Source organism: Parus major, chromosome Z, assembly GCF_001522545.3.
Source record: "Parus major isolate Abel chromosome Z, Parus_major1.1, whole genome shotgun sequence".
NCBI classification, from domain to species: domain Eukaryota; kingdom Metazoa; phylum Chordata; class Aves; order Passeriformes; family Paridae; genus Parus; species Parus major.
Genome location: NC_031799.1, coordinates 73,139,959 through 73,152,546, shown reverse-complemented (window position 1 = coordinate 73,152,546; position 12,588 = coordinate 73,139,959).

Genomic DNA, 12,588 nt, shown 5'->3' with positions numbered 1-12,588 from the left:
AGGAAGGAAGGAAGGAAGGAAGGAAGGAAGGAAGGAAGGAAGGAAGGAAGGAAGGAAGGAAGGAAGGAAGGAAGGAAGGAAAGAAGGAAACAAGGAAGGAAGGAAACAAGGAAGGAAACAAGGAAGGAAAGAAGGAAACAAGGAAGGAAGGAAACAAGGAAGGAAACAAGGAAGGAAGGAAACAAGGAAGGAAGGAAACAAACAAGGAAGGAAACAAGGAAGGAAACAAGGAAGGAAACAAGGAAACAAGGAAGGAAACAAGGAAACAAGGAAGGAAACAAGGAAGGAAAAGGTAGAATTCTGGCACAATTGTTGTTATTAATGGCAGTTTTGTAGAAGCTATTGTTCACCTTTGAAATAGAAATAGTTAAACAAACTGCAGATGGTTCAGTCTCCACATCCAGTTCCAAATGCCCCTCGGAGAATTGCAAATGAAGCAACTGTTTATACAGGATTTTTCCTCCTACAAAGAAGCAGCACCATCACAGTCCTGACAGCCTTTCCCAATCCTTCCTCACACAGGGCTCCTCCAAGAGCAATGTTGGGTGAGCTGGGGGCCTGTGACTGGAAAAGAACCAAGTTACCAGGCTGTGGGGGTGCCTCTCATTTCACATTGCCCTGTTGAGCCCTTTGTAACCAGAAACCCAGCTTTGTGTACATTCATCTGTGAGATCCTCCTTTTTTGCTGGATCACCTGGCTGCATAGTTAAATCCTGTGGTTGGTCTCTTTCAGTAGACAGATTCAGGAAGAAAAATGTTATTGAATAAACTACAGATATTCCTCACCTTTGTGGGGACAAAAAATGGTGCCTTGGATTTTACTCAAGTCTTAGATGACAAAATATTCTATGAAGGTTCTGGAGGAGACCCTCAAAAATAGGACATTTCTGCAGCAATGTCAGCAAAGCCCTGGAGGGTGGGTTAAGTGTCAGTCAGCAGTGTGTGTGTGTGTGTGTGCAAGCACATGGATCCAGATTTCCTGCCCTCAGCAGAACTACAGGATTGTTCACAGGGACAGCTGCTGGGGAGAGGCTGGAAAAAAATTTGGCTCCTCCCCTGGGACACCTTTGTAGCCCACCAACACAATGTGTTCCACAAGCAGTGTGTTTTCCGTGGGGAGAAAGCCAGGAAAGCTCCCAGATGGACTTCTTCATTGATTTAAAGTCTATCTTTACAGCAGCTCAACATAATGGACCCTTTTTTTGAATAGTAATTTCTTAACAAAATCCAATAAAAGCTTTTGCTTCACTATGTAGCTGTAGATCTTTCAGGTAGGATGAAATGCAGCCTTTTTTTTCTTTATTTTCTTTTTTTTTTTTTTTTTTATGGGAACTGTGCTCTGAAATTAATTCCCATTAGTGTATGTGAGGGCAACCTCTAGCTTTGGTTTGCATCCAACAGCTTGTGAAGATACAGCTGCTTTTGGTCACTTTTATGAGTGAAAATCTAAATAATGTTTTACGTCTATTAGACTAAATAGAAAAGAAATTTGGAAGCAGTTCAGTGATGCCAAAAAATAGAAGGACATCTGCAGGAATGTAAATTATATGCAGAGATGCTGTGCTTGTAAGAATAAGTGAGAGCAGCTGTTAAAGGACTGGGAAACGGGTGCTGGGCTTGATGTGCAGACTCAGTCCAGGTTTCCCTAGGTGTGACTGAGCCACCTCTGAGTGGTGGTGACACAGACACTGGAGGGTCTTGGTAGCACCATCAAGGTTTTCAGCCTGACAGGGCTTTGGGGATCAGGGACAGCCCTCTGTAAAAATAGCTGTCCCCTTCTGGGGCTCCAGCTGCTGTCCTTGAACCCATCTCAGATGCAGGGAAGGAGAAAATGCCTTCTCCTGATCCTGAACCACACAGGAGCCATGATTATTTATTAGGAGCCTGCTGTGTATTTAGGATCTGGAGCCTGCTGTGTATTTAGGATCTGGAGTCCCCAGGGACCATGCTGTCAGCACCACCCAGATTTCCTGGTGAGAGCAGTGGAGAAGAGAAGGCTCTGCCCAGGGGTGAGAGCTCATTGTGCTGGCTGTGCCCAGCAGCTGCTGATGCTGCACAAGCAGGTTGTAGTGTGTTTTGGCCTCTCCTTCTCCTTATTCCTTATCTCCTCATCCCGTATTTCCTCATCCCTTATCGCCTTATCCCTGGGATATGCGGAGGAGCTGGAGGTGAGGTGGTCCTGGTGGAGGAGTTCCCAGCAGGGTCTTGCTTGTGTCAGGTAGACCTTTGAGTTTCCATCCTGAAAGTGAGAACAGGACTCATTACAGTAACCTCTCAGAAAGACCACAAATGTGAAATAAAGCAGTCTAAACCCTTCCTCTGTCTAGCTCCTCTGTGACAACCAGAGCTTTTTCTGGGAGGTGCTATGTGATTTTAACCGACTTACCCAGTTTTTAGCCTCCAGCAGAATTATTTGGGAGGGAGGGGAATATATACCCTCACTTATTTAATAACGGTTCATTGGATGAAACCTTTTTTATTTTAATGGACAAAAAAAATAAAAAAAATCCTAGTTGAAGACTGCAAGTCAAACACAATTACTGCTTCAGCCAAAAGTCTGTCTTGACTGCCTTGCCTACGGCAAACTATGAAGTATAAAATACTTTACAAGGAACTGAGGCTTCCCAGAGGATGGTATAAGAAGAGCCCTGTTTTTCAGTCTTGCTGTTGCATGTTTGATCTTCCTTCCACTTTTGCTGCTGCAGAATTGTCTTCACTCCACTGTTAGTGAGGGACCTGAAGAATTGTAGTTCTGGCAGAAGGGGTCAGAATGTCCATCTCTGACTAAAATGATCACTCAATTAATTTCATTCTTTAGGACACTTTTATTGCTGGTGCTGATTAACCATCAATACTTGGGAGGGAATGGGCAGAGAGCTCGCTGCTCATTTAATTGAACATTGCCACATCAGTTGGACCAGTTCTAGCACTGCAGCAGCCCCATACCCCCTGCATGCAGGAATGCCAGATCTAAGAATCCATTTCCTCCTTTTTGGCCACATGTGCTATTCTCAGTAACCCAATTATACGGCTTTCTTCACACTTTATCCATAAAATACTGCTAACACATCAAAACCAAGTGAATCCTTACATCCTGCCATTTTATAGCTCATAAAGCCAACTTCACCCATTTTACCCAAAGGACTGTGCAGCCAAAACCAGGACAAAGCCAGTGGAAAAAAAGAAATATGTGTGTGTGTGTGGCTGGCTCTGTTTATGAATTATGACTATTCAAAGGAGGAAAAAAAAAAAAAAAAAGGAAAATGGAATGATTGCCAAAAAGCCAAGTGTGTAAAGGGACAGCTGGAGTTTTATGCTGGAGTTTACAATGCATTACTGTTCAATAAAAAAAAAAGAAGTCCTTTACAACAGCAGCTCATGCATTGCATGAGACGTAAGCTACCTCTGAATACAGAGCACCTTCCTCAAAGGAAATGCCACTCCATTCTGAATTCTCTTTCACAGGAACAGTAGGTGACCTAGCTGGAGATGTGTGGAAAAGATCTGATTCCAACATTTATAATGGTTTGGTCGTGGACCTACCCACTGCACCGACCCTTCCCATCGCACTGCTCGTGTCCCAACACTCAGTCTTTTTCTCCTTTCAAGGGTGACAGGCTTTAAAACCCAGGCCAAAGCCCTCAGGTTTGGCAAGAGGAAAGAGCTGATTGGGTGCTCACAATGAGGGAGGAGAGAGAAAGGAAGAAAAGATGGGAGGAAAGCTGAATCTTTGTCCACGAGGAAAGTTGGCATTGGTTGTGTCCAAATTGTCTGAGAGTTTGGATTTTCAGAGAAAGTTTCCCCCCTAAGCAGCTTTTCTCTGTAAAGGCCTGCCAAGCTCTGAACTTATAAGTTATTCTCCTTTTGTGATATTAAAAGTATTCATTACCTTATTTTATTATTCGTGATACTTAATTTTCTTCCAGCTGTTTCACGAGTCCTTGAGCAGTCTGATTATAAGGCTCTCACAAAAAAGCAGTAAATGGTAGTGAATCTCTGAAAACATGGCCTCTGAATTAAGGAATGGAAAATTCCCAGGATGATAAATGTCATCTAAACATGATGGACAAACCAAGAAGCAAAATGCAGCAGCTTCTTGAAAACAAAACCAGTCAGACAGGTGAGAACCCCTGAGGTTGGAAAAGACCTCCAAGACTGAATTTATTGTGTTTTGTTGAGTGTTTTGCTTTTGACTTTTGGAGTTTTGTCTTTTTTGTTTTGGTTTTTTTTTTTTTTTTTTTTAAAGGAAGAACACAGTAGTGTTAACTAAAAGAAAACAAGTTGAATTAAAATGGGGAATAAAAGGAAAATAAGTAGTCAAAAGAGTAAATAAAATACATGCAGGGAGATACTGAGATTTTTTAGAGGGGCCCAGTGTAACATGACACTAAAAGTAAAGCAAATAATACAATTTTGGAAGGAAAAAAAACCAATTAAATTATGGTGTAAATGAGGCAGTTTTGTAGGGGAGTCTATCAGGAACAGAAATAAATTTTCTTTTACGTAGCAGACAAACAGGGAAGCCCAAAAGAATTATAAGTAAGGGAGGCAAGCTGGAAATCTCCATCAAAAACAAAGAGAAAAGTGACCAGGAAGGTCTTGAGGAAGAACTTCCAAAGGCAAAAATATTAATAACCTTTTTTATAAACACATATATCTTCCCAACTGTCTGCATGGCCAGTGGAAGATGAAAGGATAATGGAAGTGCTTGGGAAAGATAAGAACTGGCAGAGATCTAAATTAATTGTTTGTATCAGTGCTCACAGAGGAAATGCTCAGGGAGTTTCTTGCAGTGGATGAGTCACAGCAGCTTCCTTCAGTCATGGTGCTGTCTGTCTTGAATGGTTCTAAATCCACTCTGCTTCAAGAGGTGACAGTCCTCTTCTCCTCTCCTCCCTCACTGACCCTGGCCATGCCATCCCACTGCCTCCCTTGCAGCCAGATCAAGAAACTAATCCCATCAGTTCCCAGACACAGATTTTAAGACAAAATAAATGAATATTTCTATTCTTCTCTTTCTCTCTAGTGCATAGTTAAGTGGTCATATGGATATTATGGGCACCTGAAGGACAACAAGTTTCCAAAGGCAGCTGGTAATTTAGATTTGTATAAATGTCCATCCAGGGAGAACAGAATTTCCCATCAAGGAGCAAGCAGGTCAGTGAGCCTCACTGCGGTGGGAAGGTACAAGGGAGATGTCCTGCTCTGATTTTATGCCCTTCCCAAACATTTTCTGGTGGCCTCTGTCTCAGCAGCAGGCTGAACTCCTGGCCTGAAGACAGGGCATTGTATTCCTTATGGCATCAGAAAGAAACCAGCAGCAGCCAAAGGACACCTCTCTTTAAATTTTATGGATTCACTCCAGTCTCAGGAGAGCTGGAGATACGTAGCACTTTCTCTGCTAACACACATTTGAATGTGTCCTGCACACAAAGTAAAAACGGTGTTGATTACAGCTGATTTCTCCAACATAAATTGTGAACAATAGCTTGTTTTGATAGCATTTTCAGGGAGTAAGGGAGAAAGAAACAAGTCATTATTTATTAATCCACTGTCCTCTTCCAGTGTGAAAAGAAATGAAAAAAATGTGTATTTTACTCTGCAAGGAGACAGAAGGGTATTGCTGCTTTTCACAGGGGCCATGATTTGCAGAACCTGTCCTTTTCCACTGCAAAATAAATCTTTTGATCACACTGAGACTAAACAAAGATTTCTGTTTAGTTTTGGAAGCACTGAGCATCAAGACACTAACACTAGGGGATAATCTATTGAAGAAGCTTTCTTTGTGTTAAAGTCCAGACTTTGTAGATGACTTTGTCAACAAACCTCATGAAAATATTGGTATGATACCGTAATTTTCTCATGGCAAAAGAGCATTTGCAAATGTTGATCGGTGCCCAATTGTCTTTAAAGCAAAGGAGTAAGAAGAGCACTTTGTTTTTTATCAGCAGCTCACTCATAGTTAAAGGGCTTCCCATTTCTGAATCTCTCGTGCTTGGTTACTCAATGTTACAAATCATCACAGGGCACCAACACCCCAAGAGTGAGCAGGGCTTTTTTCATGACTCACAGCTACCACAACCAATGGAGACTTACTGTTAATCTAAAAAATTAAGCCTACCACACGCTTCCAGGCCTGAGGCTGCAGAAAGTATCAGCTGCAGCCACCAGGCTAAATAGTGGCATAGAAAGGGGAACACAATTGATTTCTACTACTGGATCTCTGCAAGAGACCGAGACTTACTAGAGGGAAGAAGAATGAAAGCAGATGGGAGATTTAAACTGTGCCAAGTGATTTAAAGATGCATGGATAACCCTTTTATTACATGGGATGATTGATGATGCACCAGCAACTAATGCTGGCCACACTGGTAAGAATTAATTTGGAAGCCCAATTAGAGATGAGCTGTTACTTAGTTCCAGGCTGCGGAAGAAAATCCAGCCATTTGTCCAGGGATATCTGGAGGTTTGGGATTGTTACACAAAGGAAATATGATTATGCCTGGCTTTATTGTGTTGTATTTAGTGTGCCTGCCTCTCATTTGGTCTCACATGTTTACTTTTCTTCCTTTCAAATGTAAACTGCACCACCTTCCTCGGCTTGGGAGTCAGCATGCAAGGCTCAGAAAGAGCCTGCTCCAACACTGACTGCAACTTTAATACTCAACCTTTCTATGAATATTATCTGGCTGGGCTCTTACCTGCCCCTAGATGGACAAGATAACAGTGCATTGGAGCTCTGTGCTCATGTTATTGTCAGCAGCTGTGAGAAATATGTTTTATTTCCCTCTGAGCCTGCACCAACAAGCCAGGAGCTTCCAGCAGGGCCTGTGCTGGGGTCTTTCACTCTTATCTGCATCAAGACTTGGGAGTGAGGAATTTAATGCATGTAAATGTGTTGGCTTGCTGTGAATAAAGATGCTCTGGAAAATCCAAACTCAACACCTATGCAGTCACAGGGAAATGGCAGCGTTATTTCCACCATGAGGAGTACAATTTGCTGAAGGTCTCCTTAACCATATGTGTGCCTGTTGTGGGTGAAAATTGAGTGCAGTGCTCATTCACTTGCTAAAAACATTGCCAAAGCTGGTTTTGGTTCACAGCCTGTGCTTGTGTCAAAGATCTAGTGCTCTGCTAGAGAGTGCTGGACTTTTCCCTCCCTTTGCTATGTCAGAGTGTTGAGCTGGGGTTTCTGAACTCCCATGGTTAAATCTGTCATCCAGTGAATCTGACAGTGATGTCAGAGATTGCTCCAAGCGTTTTGGTCAGAGTTTTTCTTCTGCTTTGCCTCTGAAAGCTCAAAACTACTTGCCACAGCAAGTGGATGATGCCCAAGGACACATTTTCAGGTACTAATCCCTGGTGAACAGGTCCAGGAAAGTTCTCTCAGGTTTTTGTGAGGCATCAGCTGCGCAGAGATGATCTCCTTCACCTCTTAAAATGAACAGTTTGGGTTTGCACTTGTGATGCTGTTGATCTCCCTCAGGATGCAAGCAGCTCAGCCTGCCTTAGTTCATGATTCAGTCTCAAATTTGTTCCAAATGTGTGACAGCCAAGCGATGGTGATGTTTAATTTGTTATTGCGGTTGTTCTAAGGGCTGTGGCTGCTGCAGCCACCCTGCCCATACGCCTCTGCAATGTTTCACAGACCAAGCCTCCCCATCATCCACAAACCATGGGATTCCTGCCATCCCCAGAGGCATGCTCAAAAATCACCCTTGGAAGTCAGCTAAGGGTTTTGGAGATGCATGTGGTCCCTGACAGTCAGCAAAATAAACACATGGAGAGGCAGAGGATGGCAGCAAGGGGGGTAAATCCTCTGATTTGGGCAAACCATGATTGCTGCTGCTCCACATATGTCAGCCAAGCAGCTTTGCACCCAGGAATTCAGGTCTCCCACTTAATCCTCTCATCCTGAACCATGCTCTGGGTTAATGCCAGCGGTGGCAGGCAGGTATTTTTGTTTCTGTCTAAGGTCAGCACTTCACACCTACATGGGGTAGGATTAAGGAAAATGGAAGTTTAGGAGTGCAAAGGACAAGACAGATAAATATTTTGCTGTGCCAGGTCTCCATTGGTGTCCTAAATGCAAGTCTAGGGCACTGTCTGGGCAGCTTCATGGTGTTTCCCCACATCCCCTTCATCTCCCTGAGCTCTTGGATGGATGAAACAGAGCCAAAAGTGCTTCAGCAATCAACTGAGACCAAGGTTCTCATGAAAGCTCACTGTTGCTTTCTGTCAGGCTGTTTAATGGCAGACTGATAAACTGGGATTTGCTTCCTTTTTTATATATTTTTTTAAAATTTTTTATATTATATTTTTTTCTTATGTAACTTTTCCTTTTCTGGAGAGTCTGCCCAACAAGAGCTTGGAATTAACTCAGTAGAGCATTTAGTTGCAGGGGAGTTAATGCACTTTATGGCCAGGATGAAGACATTTGAACTCATAAATAGTGACAGTGCACTATAAATTCTAAAAACCCTAAAGATGTTCTGGGACTGTGTAACCAGTGTTAAATAAAGAGGTACATTTCTGGTTGTCTCCAGGTGGATACACCTAATAGCAGTAGAGCTTCACTGTGAGGTGCTTTCTCCTTCCACAAAGTTTGTTTTTAGTGCAGTACAATGAGTACAACTGAAAAAACTTGGGTGACTTCCTGTAACACAAGTGCCCTTATCAGAAATCTTGTAAACTGTCTCTGTTTACCAAAAACTTCTCCTGGCATGAAACAAGTGTGTATTTTGCTTCCACAGAACCAGAACTGGAACACACTCTCCTGGCCAAGATGCTTTTGCTCTTCAGAGTATTTTCCTGCAAACTAAATGCCCCTTCCCTGCTTTAAGGACACCAGTGAGGGGTGAGAAGCTGGAAGAAAAGTGGGAGTTATATAAGTTTCCTTATTTGGAAACCAGTGTTTAAGTATTGGCAAATATTTAAACCAACATTCAGTGGCTGAAATATTTACCTACCATTGCCTATAAATTTGTAGTGTCCTGGCTACTCCTGGCATTGCCTGTGTTGAGGTTTCTCTTTTCCACTGTGCTTTTTGCTGCAAATCTCAGAGGTTTCTTCTCATCCCCACTTTCTTTATCTCCTCTTGGTCCTCGTTACCCTTTCCCTGGGTCTGGGCCATATTCAGCCCTGGACAGTAACAGTTCCTTATCCCCCTTTCTGCCCAAACAGATGAAAGCAGCTTCATTTACCACTTCAGCATTTGAGAATGCTGAGCCTGATGTGAGATGATCAGGACACACACGAAAACTCTTTATCTCATTTCATTTAATTGTGAATATTTAATATCTGCATTAGGGGGACAGAATCCATTGGATCTATGGGTAACTTTCTAATTGGGACTTGTAGAAATGCACTAAACCTATTTTTTCTGTTAACAGAGACCTAAGCCTATACAATGGCACTTGCCACATTTGCACTCCACCTTCACTTTCACACTGGATTTCAAATTCAAATGAATAAGCTTTCTCTAACCTCATTGCAATATCATTTTTCAGTTCAGACAGGAGGCACCAAGCACTGCTGTTGCTGTCTTTGGAGGAAGTTCAGGCCATTGCATTTGTCACACTGCTCACATGAATTCGCTGCCACACACAAACACAACACAGCAGATGATGAAAAGCATTCACAGTCGCTGAAGAAGCCTGTTACGTACCAGGACCAGCATGAACCTGAAAGTGGATATGGAGATTTATTTATTTTTCTTTCTTTTCTTGGATGGCAGGGGGGAAGATATTCCTTTTCTTTTCTTTTTTTCTTTTTCTTTTTTTTTTTTTTAAAGCTGTAAACAAAACAAGATATTCCTGTTCACCTTAGCAAATGGACGGATGTTTCCCTCGTTGTAAAAATAAGCAGCAGTCAGTGGCTGAATGTGTGGCCGTAATAAGATATATCCACATAACACATGTGTTTTCAGACAAAAGAAGGGAGAACAAAGGCCTGGTACAAATCACAAGTTCACAGAAGATCCTTCTGCTTTCTGCCACCAGCACCTCATGCTTACACGGTGCTCCCCTTGCCAGAGGACCACCATTTCTCCACTGTGACATGCCAGAATCTAAACAATGGCTATGTTCTCGTGTGCTGTGCCTGATTTCTGTCATGGAAAAAACATTGTCATTGTTTCCTTGCCTCTTCCCTTCTGGCACCTCTTTTGGGGCAGATTGTGGGCAATCTGAGTGTGTGTTCCCTGATGCTGCTGCCGTGGGACAGAAACCCTCTGTGTCGAGTCTCACATCAGATCAGAATCCAAGGGCTGCTCTGCCAGCCCTGGTAGGGAAGCACATGGGCACAGAGCAGAGATGAACTGTTTTTTCCTGTGATTTTTCTCCATGCAAGGAGAGTTTCATTGCATGCATGCAGCAGGTAGAGTCGTCCTTTAATGGTTTTCATGGTATTGACCTCAACAACCTTCATTTGTCCCAAAGGTAAGTATCAAGTGCAAACTAAATTTATTGAGGTCTCTATAATTGTTGGAGAATGTCAGGCTTTCAAGGGAGTGTTTCAACCTGCGTGTCTTAAAATGGAACATATTATCCATCTTTCCCTCTGGTTACTTCTGCCTATTGAGTCTAGGTAAGTCTAAGTAACTTACACTAGAAACTGAACTTGTCAGTAGCAAAAATTTGGGCTAGAAAAATCTCAGTCCAAGTCCCTGGTAATTGTGTTGCTTGGATCTTTATCAAACTGGAGGATTTGGGTGTCCAGGACATAAAAATTAAGTCTGAAATAAGATATTTGGGGCAACATGTGGTGCAAATGCAAGACGGCTTGCATTAAGATTATTATTCTATAACCAGGTACAAAAGAAACTGGAGTTAGGTCATTCCAAGCATCATTTATAACACCCAGGAGAAATTCCAGTAGAAATTCCAATTTTTATTTTCTTTTTTTCACCTGTGAAGTTTGATATTGCTGAAGAAATCTGGAAGAAGGCAAACTTAGCACCACTTTCTGTAAGCAGGCAAAAATGACTTATTATTTTATATCCAGGATAGAGTTGTCCCACGTTCTTCTGGTAAAATCTGACAATTGCACCTCCACATCTGAAATTTACTGAAACATTGCCTCAACACTTGCAGGATCAGCAGTTCCAGTCCCAGCTGCGTGCTGTGCCCAGGGAGAGATGCAAACTCCTCCTGGTTTCCACAGACAGGTTCCAGAGCACCTCGTGGAGTCTCTCCTTGGACAGTGAGGTGTTCATCCCGCCACACCAGCTGGCTGGGACCAGCAGTGCTTCCAGACTGGTCTTGCTGTCCAGCTGGAAAGCCAAAAACTCATCTCAGACCAGTATATAATGCAATTTTTTTTGGCTTTGTCCATCCTTTAATTGCCTTGTTTTATCTAAGTGCAGTGTCATTAATTTCTGAGACTTCCTCAGGTTCTTTGGCCCATCCGCAAAAGAGCAGAAACTTTTTGAATCCCAGGATGCACATGTTTATGCTGTCCTTGCTGCAGGCAAAACTCTTTTCTATAAGAAATAATATTATATGACATTTAATCAGCCTGGATGCCTAATTACATTTATTGATCCAATTAATATGTTATTGTCTTTAGAATATTGATTTTGTCCAAGGTCACATTTAGAGAGTTTTCTGGTAGCTGTTCCTTATTCCTTTATTACAGTGTGTGACAACTTTCTATATTTCATAATTTTCAGTGTTCCTGAGGTAATTCTTGTCCAGAAGATTCTATCAGCACATTTTATTTACCAGAGAAACACATTATTAAAGAGGCTGAGCAGCTAATTTATTGCTTGGGGGAAAGCCTTGACATGAGAAACTGAGAAAAGGGGAGGGGGTTATTAATCTCCCAGGTGTGCTTTGTGCAAGGAAAACTTTGACAAAAAACACTCCTCAGAGGGTTTCTGTCTCCAGCAGTGATAAACTGTATTTTCTAAATGAGAAGCTTTATGTTTAGTACCATGTGGAAAAAGAACCTTCTTTTGGCAATGGTGTTCATGTCTAGAAAATTAATATTCCTGGTGGGTGTGGTCAGAAAGGTATCTGTAGTAGTAGTGGCTATCAAAATATTCTCACTAGTACTTTCCAGTAGTTGGTTTGCCTTCTGGTACTTTTCTTAAAGAGGTTTTCTGAGACCGAAGTGAGGGAAAAAAATGCAATTTTCTTCTTGTTGCGCTCCAAATTACAATTTGCACAAATGTGGAAGAGTCACAGGCTTCCAGTTACCTCTTGTAACTGTGAAATTCTAGTGCCAGAGACAGCTTGGTGATGCAGAAAATATCTCAACTCCTCAGGAAAAGAGGCAAAGGGAAAAAAAACCCCACCAACCACTTGCAAAAAGATGTTATTTTACTGAGACAAGCAGGAGGGGAAAATGCTCTTCATCTTATCAATCTGACACCTTACTCTAACAATTTGTATATAAATAATATTAAGCCTTTCCATGTGTTAGTCAATAACATGATAATAGATGTAATGTTTTCTTTGTGAGGCATGACTTCTGTATAAAACTGTATAAAAATGCAAAGCCTCCCTTTGTCTTTCTCCAGGTTTTGGGGAATTGTCTGAGGAAGAGGAGGAGAGGAGAGGAGAGGAGAGGAGAGGAGAGGAGAGG